At 42.9% G+C, this 24,340-nt stretch overlaps 1 pseudogene; it reads left to right on the top strand.

The window, feature by feature from the left end:
• Nucleotides 1–6,977: 6,977 nt before the first annotated feature.
• On the top strand, nucleotides 6,978–16,520 carry LOC119273717 (annotated as a pseudogene).
• Nucleotides 16,521–24,340: the final 7,820 nt, after the last annotated feature.

Below are 24,340 nucleotides of genomic sequence, written 5' to 3'. Positions count from 1 at the left end.
CCTCAAAGCCCATTAGTCCCGGTTGGTGGCACGAACTGGGACTAAAGGTCTAACCTTTAGTACCGGTTGGTGCCACCAACCGGGACTAATGGGCATCGCACCCTTTAGTCCCGGTTCGTGGCACGAACCGGAACTAAAGGGCCCAGGTGAACTGGGACTAATGCCTTAGCCGCACGAACCGGGATAAATGCACCCATTGGTCCCGGTTCTGGACTGAACCAGGACTAATGGGCTTACCCGGCCTAGACCAAAGCCCCCTTTTCTACTAGTGGATATAGGCTCTAGGCACTTGTAGGAGTAGTTGCTATCAGTTTTATTGAAGTTGGTTTACTTTTGTTTGAAGTTACTAAAAATTTCAGAATTTTTCAGAAAATGATGAGGAGATTATTGACGGGCTCATCGAGCCAAAGCTTGAAGGAAAAGGCACCGAAGCCTAAGTATAATTTTCCGCGCACCACGGAGATTCGGGCGTGTGAATGGCCTTCTGATGATTTCTTGAGAGCAACCGGTATCTATGAAGATTTTCATGAATTGGCTCACAATGCAGGTCTCACCGCTTTCCTCCACGACCAATGCGATCAGTATCTCTTACTCACAAATACCTTTGTGAAAAACTATCATTTTCATTCTAGGAACTCACCACCTACGGTGGAGTTTCATTTATATGATGAGCATAAGGAGATGTCACTTTATGATTTCTGTCGGATTTGTTTAGTCCATTTTGAGGGCAAGACAGAAGAACCACATTATGATGATGTGGTTGGGTTTATTGATACTATCATTGTAGGAGAAACTAGGAAAGTTTCCGATGCACGAATCACTAGCATACATTTTCTTGTTTTACGTTACTTTGCATTATTTGCTAGTCGTTGCTTAATTGGACGCGGAAACTGTGAAAACCTTAGTATCCCTGATATTATTATTTTGCTCCAAGGTTTATACAGTGATAACACTTTTAGTATGGGCGGCATTATTGCTAGACGGTTAAGTATGAACTGTACTAAGGTTCCCATCTTTGGAGGCATCTATGCTACGCGCCTAGCTACACATTTTAACATACCTATTAGGCATGCTGAGAAGGAAGAAAAGGTGCTGCCCCGTGTTTATCTAGACCACAAAAGTAAGGTGGCACATGATTTTATTGTTAAGAATAGGGCAGGAGAGCTTAAATATCAATTGTTCTTTAATAAACATCATCCTGAGATTATTACCTTGCCTGCTCCTTCTTTGTTTGATTTGACTGTAGGCAAGTACCTTGTTCCGTTGACGGCTATCCACGCCTACCGGAACCCTGCACCAGCCGAGGAGCCAGAACCGGAACCACAATTTGATCATTCACGACAGTCTAACTATTAGTGGGATCCGGAGATGATTGCCAGCCAGTGGCAATCGGAACCTTATTCTTCCTCATCGCAGTACGACCCCAGCTACACCTACGGGTATCCGCCAGGCTATCCCTGGAAATAGACCAACTTAGGCCAAAAGCCTAAGCTTGGGGGAGTACGTATTTCTCACCGACATTACATTTATGTTCACACACACTCATTGCTAGATGTCGGTGCTCATACTTTTTCACTGTAATAATCATGCTAGTTTATTTTCTTTTTCCTGCTTTCTTCTTGTGTGTTTGTTAAACCTTTAGAAAAACAAAAAAAATTAGTAGTAGTTTATTTTTCTGCTGTAGTAGTAATAATTAAAAAGAAAACCCAAAAATATTTCCCGTTCTTCTTTTGCTTGTTGGGAGCTTTCCCGTGTAAATAGTTTTATATATTTTATTTTCTTTGGGGGTCAGTAGGAGAAGACCATAATTAAATTTTTGAAGTGGCTCTTATATGCATTATTGTTGATTTAACCCAGAGCCCATATTGCCTTGTCTTCTCCTGTTTATGGAATGCTCGCAGATTCCAGCTTAGTCTAATGCACGTACACTCTTATTATTTTCGTTCGGTCGTGCAAGTGAAAGGCAATTATGATGATATATGATGGGCTGATTGCGATGAGAAAAGCTGGTATGAACTCGACCTCTTTTGTTTTTGTAAATATGATGAGTCCCTCGTTCTTGATTCAGCTTATTATGAATAAACATGTTTGCAATGACAATTAGAGATCGTAGTTGCTTGTGCCGTGCTTGATTAGCCAGGAGTTATAATGATTTACCTTGTGTGCCAACATGCTATTGAGATGATTATGATGTGGTATGATGGGGTGGTTATGATGGGGTGGTATCCTCCTTTGAATGATTAAATGATTTACCTTGTGTGCCAACATGCTATTGAGATGATTATGATGTGGTATGATGGGGTGGTATCCTCCTTTGAATGATTTAAGTGACTTGACTTGGCACATGTTCACGCATGTAGTTGAAACAAATCAACATAGCCTTCACGATATTTATATTCATGGTAGATTATATCCTACTCATGCTTGCATCCAATGTTTATTAATTTTAATGCATGTACATGGCTGTTGTCGCTCTCTAGTTGGTCGCTTCCCAATCTTTTGCTAGCCTTCACTTGTACTAAGCGGGAATACTGCTTGTGCATCCAATCCCTTAAACCTCAAAGTTATTCCAGATGAGTCCACTATACCTTCCTATATGCGGTATCTACCTGCCATTCCAAATAAATTTGTATGTGCCAAACTCTAAACCTTCAAATAAACATTCTATTTTGTATGCTTGAATAGCTCATGTATCAACCAAGGCTGTCCTTATCTTCCGTGTTAGGCGGGTTATTCTCAAGAGGAGTGGACTCCGCTCCTCACTCACAAGAAAATGGCTAGTCACCGTGATGCCCAGTCCCATGCTTTATGCAAACTAAATCAAAATTAATTGCAAACAAAACTCCCCCTGGGACCTGATGTATGTTGGAGGCACTCGTTGTTTCGAGCAAGCCATGGATTGATGTTTGTTGGTGGAGGGGGAGTAAAAACTTTACCACTCTGTTTGGGAACCACCTATAATGTGTGTAGCATGGGAGATATCGCCATCTCTTGATTGTTATGTTGACAATGAAAGTATACCGCTCAAAATACAATTTATCTCTATTTCAAAACCGAGCTCTGGCACCTCTACAAATCCCTGCTTCCCTCTGCGAAGGGCCTATCCATTTACTTTTATGTTGATTCATCACCCTCTTATTAAAAAGCACTAGCTGGAGAGCACAGCCATCATTTGCATTCATCACTATTAATCTATGTTGGGTGTGACTATGATTGGATCTCTTTTACCATGAATTACAATGGGCTAGCGAGATATGTTTAAAGGTGCTCTGCATTTATGTTTTGCGGTCTCAGAAAGGGCTAGCGAGATACCATCTTGTTATATCATATTATGATTGTTTTGAGAAAGTGTTGTCATCCGAGATTTATTATTATGACTTGCTAGTTGATTATGCTATTGATATGAGTAATTATGAGACCTGAGAATTATTGTAAATGTGGTTAGTTATGATCTATGCTGAAAACTTGAATACTGGCTTGACATAGTTACAACAACAAGAGCAAACAGAGTTTGTAAAAGTTTTTCTTTCTTTTAATTTGTCAACTGAATTGCTTGAGGACAAGCAAGGGTTTAAGCTTGGGGGAGTTGATACGTCTCCGTCGTATCTACTTTTCCAAACACTTTTGCTCTTGTTTTGGACTCTAACTTGTATGATTTGAATGGAACTAACCCGGACTGACGTTGTTTTCAGCAGAATTGCCATGGTGTTGTTTTATGTGCAGAAAACAAATATTCTCGGAATGACCTGAAACTCCACGGAACATCTTAGAAAAAATAATAAAAAATCCTCGCCAAAGATGAAGACCAGGGGGCCCACACCCTTCTCACGAGGGTGGGGGGCGCGCCCCCCTAGGGCGCGCTCCCTACCTCGTGGGCCCCCTGGATGCCCTCCGACGCCAACTCCAACTCTATATATTTGCTTTCAGAGAGGAAAAATCAGAGAGAAGAAATTATCGCGTTTTACGATATGGAGCCGCCGCCAAGCCCTAAAACATCTTGGGAGGGCTGATCTGGAGTCTGTTCGGGGCACCGGAGAGGGGGATTCGTTGCCGTCGTCATCATCAACCATCCTCCATCAACAATTTCATGATGCTCATCGCCGTGCGTGAGTAATTCCATCATAGGCTTGCTGGATGGTGATGGGTTGGATGAGATTTATCATGTAATCGAGTTAGTTTTGTTAGGGTTTGATCCCTGGTATCCACTATTTTCTGAGATTGATGTTGCTATGACTTTGCTATGCTTAATGCTTGTCACTAGGGCCCGAGTGCCATGATTTTAGATCTGAACCTATTATGTTTTCATGAATATATGTGAGTTCTTGATCCTATATTGCAAGTCTATAGTCACCTACTATGTGTTATGATCCGGCAACCCCGAAGTGACAATAATCGGGACCACTCCCGGTGATGACCATAGTTTGAGGAGTTCATGTATTCACTATGTGCTAATGCTTTGTTCCGGTTCTCTATTAAAAGGAGGCCTTAATAACCCTTAGTTTCCAATAGGACCCCGCTGCCACGGGAGGGTAGGACAAAAGATGTCATGCAAGTTCTTTTCCATAAGCACGTATGACTATATACGGAATACATGCCTACATTACATTGATGAATTGGAGCTAGTTCTGTGTCACCCTATGTTATGACTGTTACATGATGAACCGCATTCGGCATAATTATCCATCACTGATCCGGTGCCTACGAGTTTTCCATATACTGGTTCTTGCTTATTTACTTTCCCGCTGCTACTGTTACAATCACTACAAAATACCAAAAACATTATTTTTGCTGTCTTTACTTTTGTTGCCGCTACCACCACTATCATATTACTTTGCTACTAAACACTTTGCTACAGATACTAAGTTTCCAGGTCTGGTTGAATTGACAACTCAGCTGCTAATACTTAAGAATATTCTTTGGCCCCCCTTGTGTCGAATCAATAAATTTGGGTTGAATACTCTACCCTCGAAAGATGTTGCGATCCCCTATACTTGTGGGTTATCACCGAAGGGTTACCTTCTGGCCTTGACGAATCAGGAGAAATCCATACATCTCTTCAAGCGTCACTTTATTCGTGATCCTCGGTGGTGTCCGGACACTTTATTCGTGATCCGAAGAACAATCCATACATCTCTTCAAGCGTCACGCCGAAGAATTGTTGAATAGTTCGCGGTCCTTCCGGGTTGAACTCCCACATACGAAGAGATCGACATTGGCATGGCAAGACCCGTTGAACTAGCATAACTTGCATTACCTTGACAAGACTGACATCCCTCTTGAGGAGATCTTGGATGCGACTTTGCAATGTCAGCACGTCATTAACTGCCCCCAGTCCAGCCCCTTGTTGACCCATGATGCCAGTTGCGGCGGGGGGCCCGAGCGGAAGGCGGGGGAAGCTGCCCACTTTGTACCTCGGGGAGCTGTGATGTAAAACCACTCCTGCTACCATAAGTTGGACACCTCCGGGAAGGAACCCTTTGGCCATAGAGCATCAGCGCCTTTGCTTATTATGGCACCTCCGCATTCTGCTTGTCGCCCATCGATCGTCTTCGGCTTCACATTGAAGGTCTTAAGCCATAAGCCGAAGTGTGGGGTGATGCGGAGGAAGGCCTCACACACGATGATAAACGACGAGATGTGAAGGATGGAATCTGGAGCTACATCGTGGAAATCGAGCCCGTAATAGAACATAAGCCCTCTTACAAAGGGATCAAGACTAAAGCCTAGCACTCGGAGGAAGTGGGAAACAAATACGACACTCTCGTTGGGTTCGTGAGTGGGGATGACATGCCCTTGACCAGGCAGCCTGTGCGGGATTTCGGCGGTCATATAGCTGATTCCCTTAGCTTCTTGATGTCCTCCTCTGTGACAGAGGAGGCCATCCACCGACCTTGAAGGTTGGATCCAGACATGGTTGAAGGTCCGAAGCGCTTAGCCTGAGCCTTGGGTGTTGGAACTCGAGGTGGGGGAAGGGAAGGATCGAGCGCGAGAAGAAAAGGACAGGCCTTGGCCCCTTTATAAAGAGGGTGAATATCAAGCGTCCTCCGCGTGGCCATTTGGAACTCGCCTGAAATCAAGGAGCCATACTAACAAGCACGATTGGGTTACCCACACCCGTATTGATGAGAATCTCGTGATAAGGGGAACACGATCTCTGCTTCGACAAGACGTGCCAATAAAACCGCCTCGCAACACGTGCAATGGCGGGCTGGGAAAAACGGTTCGTAATGACCGGACCACGGCAGGATGTCACGTTATGAAAAGTTGTCAGCATATTAGATTTGTGGAATATTATACTATCTACGGTGGTATGTGGAATTTATTTTACAGAGCCGAACACGATCCTTGTGTTCAAAATCTTCTATGGAGTATTCGGAGAAGGAACCCGCCTTGCAATGCCGAAGACAATCTACGCGCCGTACTCATCGTCATTGAAGCCTGGTTCAGGGGCTACTGAGGGAGTCCTGGATTAGGGGGTCCTCGGACAGCCGGACTATATACTTTGGCTGGACTGTTGAACTATGAAGATACAAGATTGAAGCCCTCATCCCATGTTCGGGTGGGACTCTCCTTTGCATGGAAGGTAAGCTTGGCGATTCGGATATGTAGATCTCCTTCTCTGTAACCGACTCTGTGTAACCCTAGCCCCCTCCGGTGTCTATATAAACCGGAGGGTTTAGTCTGTAGGAGGAGGACAATCATAATCATAGGCTAGCTTCTAGGGTTTAGCCTCTACGATCTCGTGGTAGATCAACTCTTGTAATACTCATATCATCAAGATCAATCAAGCAGGAAGTAGGGTATTACCTCCATTGAGAGGGCCCGAACCTGGGTAAACATTGTGTCCCCCGCCTCTTGTTACCATCAGCCTTAGACGCACAGTTCGGGACCCCCTACCCGAGATCCGCCAGTTTTGACACCGACACCAGCAGCTGGTAAATTTCTTCATCCCACTTTCTCTTCTCTCAAGATCACCGTCTATGATCTTCCTTCCTGCCTACCTTGATTCATCAAAGTTATGGAACACCGACCACAACCAGCTTTAGGTATGCATCCTTGTGCTTCTACCTAGCTAATAATTGCAAATTCCCTCATGATTTTGTTCACACGATAAAAACCAGAATATGTGTGCACTCAGTGAGCTAGGTTTGCTGATTACAAACAAAATTAACAGTAACCGACCGATTATCGGAAATTCCATTGACACCCGAGAAACAGAGGTACCGCTAAAAAACAATTTAAATGGCCAAGGGGTATCAATATTTCTTGGGTTGTGATACCAGAAATGTAAAAAAATCAATTTTAAGGGAAAAAGTGAATCTAATAGGGTATCTATACTCCCAAGAGGTCAAGGGCTCTCCCTTGGCACAGGGAAGTTTATGTCTGATGTAGGTCGAGCACTCTTTATTTTAATAGGAAATAAATTTAAAACCAAAATTTGTTTGAATTATTCAAATGGAAAAACCATTTTTTTAGATTTATCAGAAACTGATCCGTCTTGCCATCCTTGCAGAAAATAGAATGAAGAAAAAAATCTAGCTCCATATACATATTGGCCCATATTTGATTACTCGTCTCGTTGTTCATTTGCGGCTGCAAAAAATCGGTAGCAACACTCATAGTACTATCACTCCTTCACCCGTTGGTCCTGGTGACGGAGGATGCAACAATAACAATCAAGAAGGGTTCATGGCCAAGGTCAGGGATGGCTTCGGTGCCAGAGGGGGTGGCAATGATGGTTGCGGCAATGGTGGGGACGGCGATTGTGGTGGCAGCGGGAATAGCAAGTCGATTTTCATGTCGGAATGAGCGCAACTGGCGCAATTGCCGCAATCGGTGCCGGGGCTCAACTGCCCGCGAGGTGACTCCACTAATGTCTACTACACAACCTTCTTCTTATAGACGTTGTTGGGCCTCCAAGTGCAGAGGTTTGTAGGACAGTAGCAAATTTCCCTCAAGTGGATGACCTAAGGTTTATCAATCCGTAGGAGGCGTAGGATGAAGATGGTCTCTCTCAAGCAACCCTGTAGCCAAATAACAAAGTGTCTTTTGTGTCCCCAACACACCCAATACAATGGTAAATTGTATAGGTGCACTAGTTCGGTGAAGAGATGGTGATACACATGGTATATGGATGGTAGATAAAGGTTTTTGTAATCTGACAATATAAAAACAGCAAGGTAACGAATGATAAAAGTGAGCACAAACGGTATTGCAATGATAGGAAACAAGGCCTAGGGTTCATACTTTCACTAGTGCAAGTCCTCTCAACAATAATAACATAATTGGATCACATAACTATCCCTCAACATGAAACAAAGAGTCACTCCAAAGTCACTAATAGCGGAGAACGAACGAAGAGATTATGGTAGGGTACGAAACCACCTCAAAGTTATTCTTTCCAATCAATCCATTGGGCTATTCCTGTAAGTGTCGCAAACAGCCCTAGAGTTCGTACTAGAATAACACCTTAAGACACAAATCAACCAAAACCCTAATGTCACCTAGATACTCCAATGTCACCTCAAGTATCCATGGGTATGATTATAAAATATGCGTCACACAATCTCAGATTCATCTATTCAACCAACACATAGAACCTCAAAGAGTGCCCCAAAGTTTCTACCGGAGAATCACGACGAAAACGTGTGCCAACCCCTATGCATATGTTCATGGGCAGAACCCGCAAGTTGATCACCAAAACATACATCAAGTGAATCACGTGATATCCCATTGTCACCACAGATATGCACGGCAAGACATACATCAAGTGTTCTCAAATCTTTAAAGACTCAATCCGATAAGATAACTTCAAAGGGGAATCTCAATCCATTACAAGAGAGTAGGGGGGGGGGGAGAAAACATCATAAGAACCAAATATAATAGCAAAGCTCGCGATACATCAAGATCGTATCACATCAAGAACACGAGAGAGAGAGAGAGAGAGAGAGATCAAACACATAGCTACTGGTACATACCCTCAGCCCCGAGGGAGAACTACTCCCTCCTCGTCATGGAGAGCACCGGGATGATGAAGATGGCCACCGGAGAGGGATTCCCCCTCCAGCAGGGTGCCGAAACGGGTCTAGATTGGCTTTCGGTGGCTACAGAGGCTTCTGGCGGCGGAACTCCCGATCTATTATGCTCCCCGATCGTTTTAGGGTATATGGATATATATAGGCGGAAGAAGTATTTCAGGGGAGCCACGAGGAGCCCACGAGGGTGGAGGGCGCGCCCCCTGCCTCGTGGCTTCCTTGTTGCTTCCCTTACGTGGACTCCAAGTCTCCCGGGTTGTTGTCCTTCCAAAAATAAGTTCCGTGAAGTTTCAGGTCAATTGGACTCCGTTTGATTTTCCTTTTCTGCGATACTCTAAAACAATGAAAACACAGAAACTGACACTGGGCTCTAGGTTAATAGGTTAGTCCCAAAAATCATATAAAATAGCATATAAATGCATATAAAACATCCAAGGTTGATAATATAATAGCATTGAACAATAAAAAATTATAGATACGTTGGAGACGTATCAGCATCCCCAAGCTTAATTCCTGCTCGTCCTCGAGTAGGTAAATGATAAAAAATAGAATTTTTGATGTGGAATGATACCTAACATATTCATAATGTATTTCTCTTTATTGTAGCAAGAATATTCAGATCCATAAGATTCAAGACAAAAGTTTAATATTGACATAAAAATAATAATACTTTAAGCATACTAACTAAGCAATCATGTCTTCTCAAAATAACATGGCCAAAGAAAGTTCATCCCTACAAAATCATATAGTTTAGTCATGCTCCATTTTTGTCACACAAGAATGCTCTCATCATGCACAACCCCGATGACAAGCCAAGCAATTGTTTCATACTTTAGTAATCTCAAACTTTTTCAACCTTCACGCAATACATGAGCGTGAGCCATGGATATAGCACTATGGGTGGAAAAGAATATAATGAGGGGGTTATGTGGAGAAGACAAAAAGGAGAAAGTCTCACATCGACGCGGCTAATCAATGGGCTAGGGAGATGCCCACCAATTGATGTCAATGCAAGGAGTAGGGATTGCCATGCAACGGATGCACTAGAGCTATAAATGTATGAAAGCTCAACAAAAGAAACTAAGTGGGTGTGTATCCAACTTGCTTGCTCACGAAGATCTAGGGCACTTGAGGAGGCCCATTGTTGGAATATACAAGCCAAGTTCTATAATGAAAAATTCCCACTAGTATATGAAAGTGACAAAACAAGAGACTCTCTATCGTAAAGACCATGGTGCTACTTTGAAGCACAAGTATGGAAAAAGGATAGTAGCATTGTCCCTTTTATTTTTTTATTTGGGTTTCCTTTTTTATTTGTCCTTTCTATTTTTTTGGGAAAAATGCTCTATGAATGATGATCATCACACTTCTATTTGTTTACAACCCAAAGATTACTACTCGATACTAGAACAAGATATGACTCTATATGAATTCCTCCGGCGGTGTACCGGGATTGAGATGAATCAAGAGCGACATGTATGAAAAATTATGAAGGTGGCTTTGCCACAAATACGATGTCAACTACATGATGATGCAAAGCAATATGACAATGATGATGCATGTCATAATAAACGGAACAGTGGAAAGTTGCATGGCACTATATCTTGGAATGGCTATGGAAATGCCATAATAGGTAGGTATGGTGGCTTTTTTGAGGAAGATATGAGGAGGTTTATGTGTGACAGAGCGTATCATATCACGGGGTTTGGATGCACCGACGAAGTTTGCACCAACTCTCAATGTGAGAAAGGGCAATGCACGGTACCGAAGAGGCTAGAATGATGGAAGGGTAAGAGTGCGTATAATCCATGGACTCAACATTAGTCATAAAGAACTCACATACTTATTGCAAAAATCTATGAGTCATCAAAAACCAAGCATTACGTGCATGCTCCTAGGTGGATAGATTGGGAAAAGACCATGGCTCGTCCCCGACCGCCACTCATAAGGAAGACAATCAAATAACACCTCATGTTTCAAATTTGTTACACAACGTTTACCATACTTGCATGCTACATGACTTGCAAACTTCAACACAAGTATTTCTCAAATTCACAACTACTCATCTAGCACAACTTTGATATCACTATCTCCATATCTCAAAGCAATCATCAAGGATCAAACTTCTCTTAGTATTCAATGCACTCTATATGAAAGTTTTTATTATATCCCTCTTGGATGCCCATCATATTAGGACTAAATTCATAACCAAAGAAAATTACCATGCTGTTTAGGACTCTCAAAATGATATAAGTGAAGCATGAGAGTTCATATATTTCTACAAAATAAAACCACCACCGTGCTCTAAAAAGATATAAGTGAAGCACTAGAGCAAATGACAAACTACTCCGAAAGATATAAGTCAAGATCAATGAGTAGTCAAATAATTATGCAACTATGTGAAGACTCTCTAACATTTAAGAATTTCAGATCTTGGTATTTTATTCAAACAGCAAGCAAAACAAAAAGGAAATAAAATGACGCTCCAAGCAAAACACATATCATGTGGCGAATAAAAATATCCCCAAGCTTAGGCTCTTGGTTGTCCTTGAATATTATCTTGGGTTGCCTTGGGCATCCCCAAGCTTAGGATCTTGCCACTCCTTATTCCATAGTCCATCGAATCTTTACCCAAAACTTGAAAACTTCACAACACAAAACATAACAGAAAACTCGTAAGCTCCATTAGCGAAAGAAAACAAAACACCACTTCAAGGTATTGTAATGAAATCATTCTTTATTTATATTGGTGTTAAACCTACTGTATTCCAACTTCTCGATGGTTTATAAACTCTTTTTACTAGCCATAGATACATCAAAATAAGTAAACAACACATGAAAAACAGAATCTGTCAAAAAAAGAATAGTCTGAAGTAATCTGTAACTAACGCAAACTTCTGGAACCCCAATAATTCTAAAATAAATTGCTGGACCTGAGGAATTCACGTATTAATCATCTGAAAAAATAATTAACTAAATATCAATCTCGAAATAAAAATGGCAGCAGTTCTCGTGAGCGCTAAAGTTTCTGTTTTTTACAGCAAGCTTAACAAGACTTTCCCCAAGTCTTCCCAACGGTTCTACTTGGCACAAACACTAATTAAAAGCATAAAACCACATCTATACAGAGGATAGATGAATTATTTATTACTAAACAGGAACAAAAAGGCAAGGAATAAAAATAAAGTTGGGTTGCCTCCCAACAAGTGCTATCGTTTAACGCCCCTAGGTAGGCATAATGATTTCAATGATGCTCACATAAAAGATAAGAATTGAAATATAAGGAGAGCATCATGAAGAATATGACTAGCACATTTAAGTCTAACCCACTTCCTATGCATAGGGATTTTGTGAGCAAATAACTTGTGGGAACAAGAATCAACTTGCATAGGAAGGTAAAACAAGCATAACTTCAAAACTTTAAGCACATAGAGAGGAAACTTGATATTATTGCAATTCCTACAAGCATAAGTTCCCCCCTCATAATAATTTTTAGTAGCATCATGAATGAATTCAACAATATAACCAGCACCTAAAGCATTCTTTTCATGATCTACAAGCATAGAAAATTTACTACTCTCCACATATGCAAGATTCTTCCCATTCGGAATAGTGGGAGTATCAGAAGAGACCCGAATACTATAAATTGTTTCCACATTAAAAGAGTAATGTTCAGAAAAGGGGTAATCATAATCATGAGAAGTTTTATAAATATAATCACTACTTTTTATAGAATAAGTATCATCACAATAATCATCATAGGTAGGAGGCATGCTATCATCATAATAAATTTGCATGTCAAAATTTGGGAAAATAAAAATATCACCTTCATTAAACATAGCTTCCCCAAGCTTGGGACAAACATTAATTGAAGCAAATATATTCTCAAAAGCATCATCTTCATCAAACATAGCATCCCCAAGCTTGGGCCTTTTCATATCATAAGCATAATCACTCTCATCATTAATAGTATGGATAGCACCAATAGTATAGCAATTATCATATTTTTCCAAGAAAGTTCCAAAAAGATTTTCAAGATCATAAGAAGTATCATTATCTTCCACAATTATATTTTCATGAGGCACAATAGTAATAGGAGCAGCATTATTTGGGGGAGATATCTTTTTACCTCTCTTCCTTTTTCTTTTCTTCTTATTTACCACATCATGTGTGGGTTCAATCCTCTTTTTGGAGCTCCTTATTAATGAGATTGGTTGAATAGGAGGCTCCTCCTCGTTACCCGATTCATCATAAGAAATAATAGGAAGGTATTGGGAAGTCTCTTCCCTTTCGTTAGTATTCTCTTCATCTCTATTTGTTTTCTTTTCTTTATGTAATTGGCAATATAAGGATTTTCAATGCAATTCACCGCACAATACATATAAATTTCCTCTAGATCAAAATGAAGAACTCTATCAAGGGCAAATTTTGGAATATCCTTAGTTATACGTTTGATTTCTTCATAACCCAAGAGCAAACTAAGTTCATTATGATGTGCAAGGGAAATCAAGTCATCACAATTTTTGGACATGATACGATCATGAAACAATTCGCATTGGGTACTGAAATGATCATGTTCATTGCAAAGTTCACAAGTATGGCTAAGAAAGTTTAAATTTTCAGCACACGCATCTAGCCTTTCTTGCAACCGTTAGTCTCTAAATGCTTATGCCTCTTGCAATATCTATCTTCCCTATTTGGTGTGTACTTGCAAACCCAATGTACTCCACAAAAATTGACATGTTTATAGGAGACATTATCATCATGACTAGTGCAATCATCATTAGTACCATGGATATTCAAGGAGTTCATACTAAGAACATTGCAATCATGCTCATCATTCAAAGATTTAGTGCCAAACATTTTAATGTATTCTTCTTCTAACACTTTGGCACAATTTTCCTTTCCATCATTCTCATGGAAGATATTAAAAAGATGGAGCGTATGAGGCAAACTCAATTCCATTTTTTTGTAATTTTCTTTTATAAACTAAACTAGTGATAAAACAAGAAACAAAAACATTTGATTGCAAGATCTAAAAATATACCTTCAAGCACTCACCTCCCCGGCAACAGTGCCAGAAAAGAGCTAGATGTCTACTACACAGCCTTCTTCTTGTAGACGTTGTTGGGCCTCCAAGTGCAGAGGTTTGTAGGAGAGTAGCAAATTTACCTCAAGTGGATGACCTAAGGTTTATCAATCCGTAGGAGGCGTAGGATGAAGATGGTCTCTATGAAGCAACCCTGCAACCAAATAACAAAGAGTCTCTTATGTCCCCAACACACCCAGTACAATGGTAAATTGTATAGATGCACTAGTTTGGCGAAGAGATGTTGATACAAGTGGTATATGGATGGTAGATAAAGGTTTTTGTAATATGAAAATATAAAAACAGCAAGGTAATGAATGATAAGTGAGCACAAACGGTATTGCAATGCTAGGAAACAAGGCCTAGGGTTCATACTTTCACTAGTGCAAGTCCTCTCAACAATAATAACATAATTGGATCACATAACTATCCCTCAACATGAAACAAAGAGTCACTCCAAAGTCACTAATAGTGGAGAACGAACGAAGATATTATGGTAGGGTACGAAACCACCTCAAAGTTATTCTTTCCAATCAATCCGTTGGGCTATTCCTAAGTGTCACAAACAGCCCTAGAGTTCGTACTAGAATAACACCTTAAGACACAAATCAACCAAAACCCTAATGTAACCTAGATACTCCAATGTCACCTCAAGTATCCGTGGGTATGATTATATGATATGCGTCACACAATCTCAGATTCATCTATTCAACCAACACATAGAACCTCAAAGAGTGCCCCAAAGTTTCTACCGGAGAATCAGGACGAAAACGTGTGCCAACCCCTATGCATAGGTTCATGGGCGGAACCCGCAAGTTGATCACCAAAACATACATCAAGTGAATAACGTGATATCCCATTGTCACCACAGATACGCACGGCAAGACATACATCAAGTGTTCTCAAATCTTTAAAGACTCAATCCGATAAGATAACTTCAAAGGGGAAACTCAATCCATTACAAGAGAGTAGAGGGGGGGGGGGGAACATCATAAGATCCAACTATAATAGCAAAGCTCGCGATAAATCAAGATCGTATCACCTCAAGAACATGAGAGAGAGAGAGAGAGATCAAACCCATAGCTACTGGTACATACCCTCAGCCCTGAGGGAGAACTACTCCCTCCTCATCATGGAGAGCACCGGGATGATGAAGATGGCCACTGGAGAGGGATTCCCCCTTCGACAGGGTGCCGGAACGGGTCTAGATTGGCTTTCGATGGCTAAAGAGGCTTCTGGCGGCGGAACTCCCGATCTATTGTGCTTCCCGATCGTTTTAGGGTATATGGATATATATAGGCGGAAGAAGTACGTCAGGGGAGCCACGAGGGGCCCACTAGGGTGGAGGGCGCGCCCAGGGAAGGTGGGCGCGCCCCCCTGCCTCGTGGCTTCCATGTTGCTTCCCTTATGTGGACTCCAAGTCTCCCGGGTTGCTTTCCTTCCAAAAATATGTTCCATGAAGTTTCAGGTCAATTGGACTCCGTTTGATTTTCCTTTTCTGCGATACTCTAAAACAAGGAAAAAACAGAAACTGGCACTGGGCTCTAAGTTAATAGGTTAGTCCCAAAAATCATATAAAATAGCATATAAATGCATATAAAACATCCAAGGTTGATAATATAATAGCATGGAACAATCAAAAATTATAGATACGTTGAGACGTATCATCCACCAACACCAAGTTTTGCTAATTCAATAACTACTCTCTTACCCAGCCCCGCAACTTCTGCCGCTCTTGTCAGCGCTACCGGACCCACGACGGTGCGCTTTGCAACGTGCCCATCGGCGGGGTTTATCATCGCCATGCCAAGCACAGGGCCAAGCCCAATGTGGTGTTAGACACCACTCGAAACACAGCGGTAGGAACATCGTCTGTGACATCAGCCATGTCCAGCAGTATTAGTTATGCCACAAGCACCGGCACTGTGCCGCCCGGATTGCAGTACCCCATGTCCAGCAGCGCATCATCGCACAATAGGAAATTCACCAACAGCTTTGACCCAGCGAGCCTAGGACTCAATTTCCCCAACAGGCTACTGTTTGCTGACATAGGTGCTTACATGGTGGACAGTTGTGCGCAACACCACCACTACCATGCCCATGGGAATGGGATGGAGCAGTGGGCGGCGGCGCAAATGGAAAACTTGCCATTCATGCACGCCATAGATCATCATATGTCTGGATGGCCAGTAGAGGCAATGCCCATCTTAATGGCTACCATGCAGGGCATGTTGCACCTACGGTTACAGAGCATCGACGGGGGTAATGGTAAGGACAGAGGGGACCCCGAGTTATACCACCCGCCGGCCAAGAGAAACCACAAGCAGCAGGATTGCCCAAGCAGCACGGGCATGTATGGGGACGTGGTCAGTGGTAATAGCAGTGGCTACATTTAATATTCCAGCACTAGGGTTGGCTATTTTAGTGAGGTGAACTTTGGTGAAGTATATGGACCTATCATCATGTCGATTATATCTTGTTTTTTTGAACTTGTTAATGTTGGATATGTATGCTCAACCATGTTAATGCTTGGTATGGTAGCACTGGAATGTGCCTTATTAACTCTTAATACCCTAGCGCCATCTTGGTAGGCGGTACGCGTGGAGTGCACAATCGGTCATACTCCCTAATGATGTCTACTACACTACCTTCTTCTTGTAGACGTTCTTGGGCCTCCAAGTGCAGAGGTTTGCAGGCCAGCCGCAAATTTCCCTCAAGTGGATGACCTAAGGTTTATCAATCTGTGGGAGGCGTAGGATGAATATGGTCTCTCTCAAACAACCCTGCAACCAAATAACAAAGAGTCTGTTGTGTCCCCAACACACCCAATACAATGGTAAATTGTATAGGTGCACTAGTTCGGCGAAGAGATGGTGATACAAGTGCAATATGGATGGTAGATATAGGTTTTTGTAATATGAAAATATAAAAACAGCAAGGTAACTAATGATAAAAATGAGCGAAAACGGTATTGCAATGCTAGGAAACAAGGCCTAGGGTTCATACTTTCACTAGTGTAAGTTCTCTCAACAATAATAACATACTTGGATCATATAACAATCCCTCAACATGCAACAGAGAGTCACTCCAAAGTCACTAATAGCGGAGAACAAACGAAGAGATTATTGTAGGGTATGAAACCATCTCAAAGTTATCCTTTCTGATCGATCTATTCAAGAGTCCGTAGTAAAATAACATGAAGCTATTCTTTCCGTTCAATCTATCCTAGAGTTCGTACTAGAATAACACCTTAAGACACAAATCAAGCAAAACCCTAATGTCGCCTAGATACTCCAATGTCACCTCAAGTATCCGTGGGTATGATTATACGATATGCATCACACAATCTCAGATTCATCTATTCAACTAACACAAAGAACTTCAAAAAGTTCCCCAAAATTTCTACCGGAGAGTCAAGACGAAAATGTGTGCCAACCCCTATGCATAAGTCCACGAGGTCACGGAACTCGCAAGTTGATCACCAAAACATACATCAAGTGGATCACGTGATATCCCAATGTCACCACGGATAAGCACATGCAAGGCATACATCAAGTGTTCTCAAATCCTTAAAGACTCAATCCGATAAGATAACTTCAAAGGGAAAACACAATCCATTACAAGAGAGTAGAGGGGGAGAAACATCATAAGATCCAACTATAATAGCAAAGCAAACGATACATCAAGATCGTGCCAAATCAAGAACACGAGAGAGAGAGAGAGATCATACACATAGCTACTGGTACATACCCTCAGCCCCGAGGGTGAACTAATCCATCCTCGCCATGGAGAGTGCCGTGATGATGAAGATGGCCACCGGAGAGGGATTCCCCCCTCCGACAGGGTGCCAGAATGGGTCTAGATTGGTTTTCGATGGCTACAGAGGCTTGAGGCGGCGGAACTCCCGATCTAGGTTTCTTTTTGGAAGTTTGGGTATATATAAGAGGTGTTGGAGTCGAGAACAAGTCAGGGGGGGTCCCCGAGGCGTCCACGAGACAGGGGGCGCACCCAGGGGGTAGGGCGCGCCCCCCACCCTCGTGGTGGCCTCAGGACTCCTCTGGTCCATCTCCAGTACTCCGTGGGCTTCCTCTGGTCCAAAAACAATCTTCGTGAAATTTCAGGTCAATTGGACTCCTTTTGGTTTTCTTTTTCTGTGATACTTAAAAACAAGAAAAAACAGAAATTGGCACTGGGCTCTAGGTTAATAGGTTAGTCCCAAAAATGATGTAAAATGGCATATAAATGCATATAAAACATCCTAGATGGATAATATAATAGCATGGAACAATCAAAAATTATAGATACGTTGGAGACGTATCGCCAATAAGTTGGTGATAGGCTTACCACTATATTGCCGACATTGACAACTATAGGGTCCCATTGTGTGCCACTTCAACGAGATAAGGTTTTCAAGGTAGCCAGGATCCTACTATCACTAGTAGAAAAAGGGTCAAACGTGAAGCACATTAGTGCCGGTTTGTATTTGAGCCAGCACTAATGTATACATTAGTGCCGGTTCCAACGGCTAGCCGGGCCGCTTTCATTAGTACCGGTTCGTGGCGAACCTTTAGCACCGGTTCATGCCACGAACCGGTACTAATGAGAGTGGTGGCAGGATGTTGTCAGACAGGTGCCCCTCTAGCCCCTTTAGAACCGGTTCTTGGCACGAACCGGTACTAAAGGTCGTCCTACATAAACCCTTCGTCCACCCGAGCTCGCTCTGTTCTTCCCCTTTCCCCTCTTCTCTCTGTTCTTCCCCTCTTCCTCTCGAGCTCATCACACATTTTGCCCAAAATTTGTCAAGATTTGAAGGCCCCCATCCATTCAAATGATCACAAAGGTTAGCAACTTTGTCCTTTCATCTCTCATTGCTAGATTAGCTCTTGCAATGCTTTATATAGTGATTAATTTGTGAGTTTAGTAATTTGGGAGGATATATATATATATGTGCTAGTATTTGATTTATATGCAATTTGAGGTCAAAAATAACACTTAGTTTGCATATGTAGGTGTGGTTTACTTAGTGCCTTCTAAATCTCCATCGTAGCCACCGCCGATCGCCCGCACCATCCCGTCGCCGGCACCACCTTGTGGTGAGCCTCTAGTTCATGAAATTTTATATAAAAATTGATGTTTGTGTGATTTGGATATATAGTTACTCGTATAATTATCGTACCCGTACGTTGTTTGTTATACATATAGTGCCATGGTTTTGATATCCGTCCCCGTCGGTCCTAGTCCTTGTTATGATTCGGATGTGGTATGTATATTCTCTTTTAAAACTAGTTGCATTTCATGTTTATGACAAATTATGCCCATCAAGTTGACATAGAAATTTTTTCTAGGAGGTATGTGAACCGGAAATTCCAACCGACCCTATTGCCGAGAGGTTAAATTTAGTTGAAAGAGAAAACGGGTACTTGAAAGAAAAATTGAAAAGAATTGAGGGGGAGAAGATGGAATTGGAGTTGCATGTTGCCGATGTCGTCGATGATCACAAGATGAAGATGGAGAAAATGCGCTTGAAGATTAGAACTATTAGAACATATGCCATCGATAGTGAGGCTTGGTATCATTATGCTGTTGGATCCATTGTTACCTTAGTTGCAATCTTGATCGTATTTGTTGTTGCATTTAAATGCTTTAGCTAGAGAGTTATTTGTTTGTTGCATTTAAGTGTTGTATGAACTTTATGTATGAACTTGTATTAATTTGGTCTATTCGGTGTTGTGTAATGAAGATGAGCCGGCAATGGATGTACGATGATCGATGCTCTCCCCAGTTCGTTGAGGGCGTGCATACTTTTCTGCTTGCGACTGAGGCAAACAAGCGGGCGGATGGTTTTATGCCTTGTCCATGTGCTCGCTGTAAGAATGGTCACAATTACTCTACGTCAAGAACCATTCACGTCCACCTGTTTAAGTCCGGTTTCATGCCCCATTATAATGTTTGGACCAAGCACGGAGAAAGAGGGGTTATGATGGAAGACAATGAAGAAGAAGAGGATGACGACAGCTATCCTGGCCATGGGTTCCCTGAATACGATGATACAACAATGGGGGAAGAAGCTGAGCCGGTAATGCGGGAAGAAGCTGAGCCGGCAATGCGGGAAGAAGCTGAAGAAGAGGCATCAAATGAGCCCGTTGATGATCTAGGTCGGGCCATTGCCGATGCAAAGAGAAACTGCGCAAGTGATTTGGAGAAGAAGAAGTTGCAGCGCATGTTAGAGGATCACAAAAAATTGTTGTACCCGAATTGCGTAGGTGACAAGAAAAAGCTGGGCACCACACTGGAATTTCTGCAATGGAAGGCAGAGAATGGTGTATCTGACAAGGGATTTGGAAAGTTGCTGGTAATGATAAAGGATATGCTTCCAAAGGACAACGAATTGCCCGAGAGTACATACGAAGCAAAGAAGGTTGTCTGCCCTCTAGGGTTAGAGGTGCAGAAGATACAAGCATGCCCTAATGATTGCATCCTCTACCGCGGTGAGTACGAGGATTTGAACGCTTGCCCGGTATGTGGTGCATTGCGCTATAAGATCAGCCGCGATGACCCTGGTGATGTCGAGGGCCGGCGTCCCAGGAAGAAGATTCCTGCCAAGGTGATGTGGTATGCTCCTATAATACCACGGTTGAAACATTTGTTCCAAAACAAAGAGCATGCCAAGGCGATGCGATGGCACAGAGAATACCGTAAGAAAGACGGAAAGTTGAGAGTACCCGTTGACGGGTCGTAGTGGAGAAAAATCGAAAGAAAGTACGGGAAGGAGTTTGCAGATGATGCAAGGAGCGTATGGTTTGGTCTAAGCGCAGATGGCATTAATCCTTTTGGGGAGCAGAGCAGCAACCATAGCACCTGGCCTGTGACTCTATGTTTGTATAACCTTCCTCCTTGGTTGTGCATGAAGCGGAAGTTCATTATGATGCCAGTGCTCATCCAAGGCCCTAAGCAACCCGGCAACGACATTGATGTGTACCTAAGGCCATTAGTTGAAGAACTCTTACAACTGTGGAATGGAACAGGTGTACGTGCGTGGGATGAGCACATGGGGGAAGAATTTGACCTAAAGGCGTTGCTGTTCGTGACCATCAATGATTGGCCTGCTCTCGGTAACCTTTTAGGACAGACAAACAAGGGATACCGTGCATGCACGCACTGTTTGGACGATACCAACAGTATATATTTGGCTAATAAGAATGTGTACCTGGGACATCGTCAATTTCTTCCGAGCAGGCATCCCGTAAGAAAGAAAGGCAATCATTTCAAAGGTGAGGCGGATCACCGGACGAAGCCTCGCCACCGTACTGGTGCTGATGTACATGATATGGTCAAGGATTTGAAGGTGGTCTTTGGAAAGGGTCCTGGTGGACAACCTGTTCCGAATGACGCTGACGGACGCGCACCCATGTGGAAGAAGAAATCTATATTTTGGGACCTGCCCTATTGGAAAGACCTCGAGGTCCGCTCCGCAATCGACGTGATGCACGTGACGAAGAATCTTTGTGTGACCCTGCTTGGCTTCTTGGGCGTGTATGGAAGACAAAAGATACACCTGAGGCACGGGAGGACCAGCAACGTATGCACGGAAAAGACAGCATACATCAGGGTCATGCAAGCTACGCTCTTACCAAAGAAGAGAAGGAAATCTTCTTTGAATGCCTGCTCAGTATTAAGGTACCGTCTGGCTTCTCGTCGAATATAAAGGGAATAATAAACATGGCAGAGAAAAAGTTCCAGAACCTAAAGTCTCATGACTGCCACGTGATTATGACGCAACTGCTTCCGGTTGCATTGAGGGGGCTTCTACCGGAAAACGTTCGATTAGCCATTGTGAAGCTATGTGCATTCTCAATGCAATCTCTCAGAAGGTAATCAATCCAGAAATCATACCAAGGTTACAGAATGATTTGGTGCAATGTTTTGTCAGTTTCGAGTTGGTGTTCCCACCATCCTTCTTCAACATCATGACGCACGTCCTAGTTCACCTATGCGAAGAGATTAACGTTTTGGGTCCTGTATTTCTACACAATATGTTCCCCTTTGAGAGGTTCATGGGAGTCTTAAAGAAATATGTTCATAACTGTGCTAGGCCAGAAGGAAGCATCTCCAGGGGCCGTCAAAATGAGGAGGTCATTGAGTTTTGTATTGACTTTATTCCTGACCTTAAGCCGATTGGTGTTCCAGAATCGCGGCATAAGGGCAGACTGGATGGAAAAGGCACGCTAGGAGGGGAACAAATAATATGTATGGACGGACATTCTCTCACTGAAGCACACTACACAGTTCTACAGAATTCCGCCTTGGTGGCTCTGTATATGGATGAACACAAGAATTTGCTACGCTCTAAACACCCGGAGCGGTCTGATGACTGGATTACACGTGAACAAACCAGGAGTTTTGCCAGCTGGTTGCAAGCATGTACCATGCATGACACCTCTATTGAAGATGACCTGTACTTGCTGTCCCAGTTACCATCTTCGAATATAATGACTTTCAAAGGGTACGAGATAAATGGTAATACATTTTACACGATCGCCCAAGATAAGAAGAGCACCAACCAAAACAGTGGTGTCCGCTTTGATGCAGAAACCAAGACGGGAAAGGAAACATATTATGGTTATATACAGGACATATGGGAACTTGACTATCGACGTGGTTTGAAGGTCCCTTTGTTTCGGTGCAAATGGGTCAATATGACACCCGGCGGGGTAACGGAAGACCCGCAGTACGGAATGACAACAGTGGATCTCAACAATCTTGCATATGCAGACGAACCATTCGTCCTAGCCAATGATGTGGCACAGGTTTTCTATGTGAAGGACATGTCTACCAAGCCAAGAAAAAGAAAAGATAAGGAAGCGAATGCATCGTACGATGAGCCAAAGCGGCCATAGTTCTTTCTGGGAAGAGAAACATCGTGGGAGTGGATGACAAGCAGACAAGTCAGAAGATTATGAAAATTTTGATGAAATTGCTCCATTCACAGTGAATATTGACCCGAGCATCCCGTTAAATGATGAAGATTTTCCATGGCTACGACGCAAAAGGACACACGCGAAGAAAAAGTTTCACACCCAAAGATCTGGGATGTGATCGGCTTAACTATCATCACTTTCTTCTGTGTTTCACACCCAGGAGGGAATCTCTGTAATAGTTAGGGTAGCTAGTTATGTGTTTTGGCATTTGAAACGCGAAGAAATTTTATGTGCAAGCAAATTCTTTCATGCATTTACTGATTTTTTCAGCTAAATGACCCTGAAATTCAAAAGCATTTCAAATGAACTCAGAAAAGGATGAAAGTTGGCATGGTATCATAATTTCACCCACATAGCATGTGCAAAAAAGTAGAGAGGGTTACCGCAAAAAGTGGATGCACTTCGTGTACAAAATGGACAATCTGTTTCGAAGTATCAGGGTTTCGGACGAAAACTCATCCGTTACAAAGGCATTTCATTTTTTAAATAACCTAAGCATTACCAAATTGAATATAATGATAAAACACACTAATATTAAACATAAGAAAAAAGAATCACTAAAAAATCTATTTTCAAAGTTAAGTTATTCACAAAAATAAATAAAGCAAAAAAATAAGAAAAAAAAGCCCACCTACTAGGCCACAGCGGCCTGCATACGACTAGAAACCCAAATTCAAGTTGGGCCAGGATGCAGGCCCGCTAGCCCAGTAGGCCCAACAGGGCATCGCAGAAGAGGTAGGCCCAGAAGGCCTGCTTAAGAGAGGAGCTCGAGACAGCAGCGACGGCGGGGCTTATAAGCAGGTGCGAGTGCCCCTCGGCTAGCGAGGTGGGACTAAACTTTTGTGCCCCTCGCCTGGCAGCGCACACCCTTTAGTACCGGGTCGTGGCACCAACCGGTACTAAAGGGGGGGCCTTTAGTACCGGTTGGTTCCACGAACCGGTACTAAAGGGGGGTGCTTCCCGCCGCTTGGCCTGGCCAAAACAGGCCTTTAGTACCGGTTGGTGGCTCCAACCGGTACTAAAGGTGCCTTCTATATATACATCACTTTGAAAAATTTCATTCTCCCTCTGTTTCTTCCCGATCGATCGACGCCGTCGCCGCCCCCGTCCTACGCCGCCCCCATCCTCGTCGCCGCCCTCATCCCCGACGCCGCCCCTGTCCCCGTCGCCACCCCCGTCGCCGTCGCCGCCCTTGTCTCCGTCGCCGCCCCGGGCCTGTCCCCATCGCGCCGTCCCCG

This window comes from Triticum dicoccoides, chromosome 3A (assembly GCF_002162155.2).
Source record: "Triticum dicoccoides isolate Atlit2015 ecotype Zavitan chromosome 3A, WEW_v2.0, whole genome shotgun sequence".
Taxonomy (NCBI): Eukaryota; Viridiplantae; Streptophyta; class Magnoliopsida; order Poales; family Poaceae; genus Triticum; species Triticum dicoccoides.
Note: the sequence above shows the minus strand (reverse complement) of the source record. Positions and strands in the feature narration are given on the sequence as shown.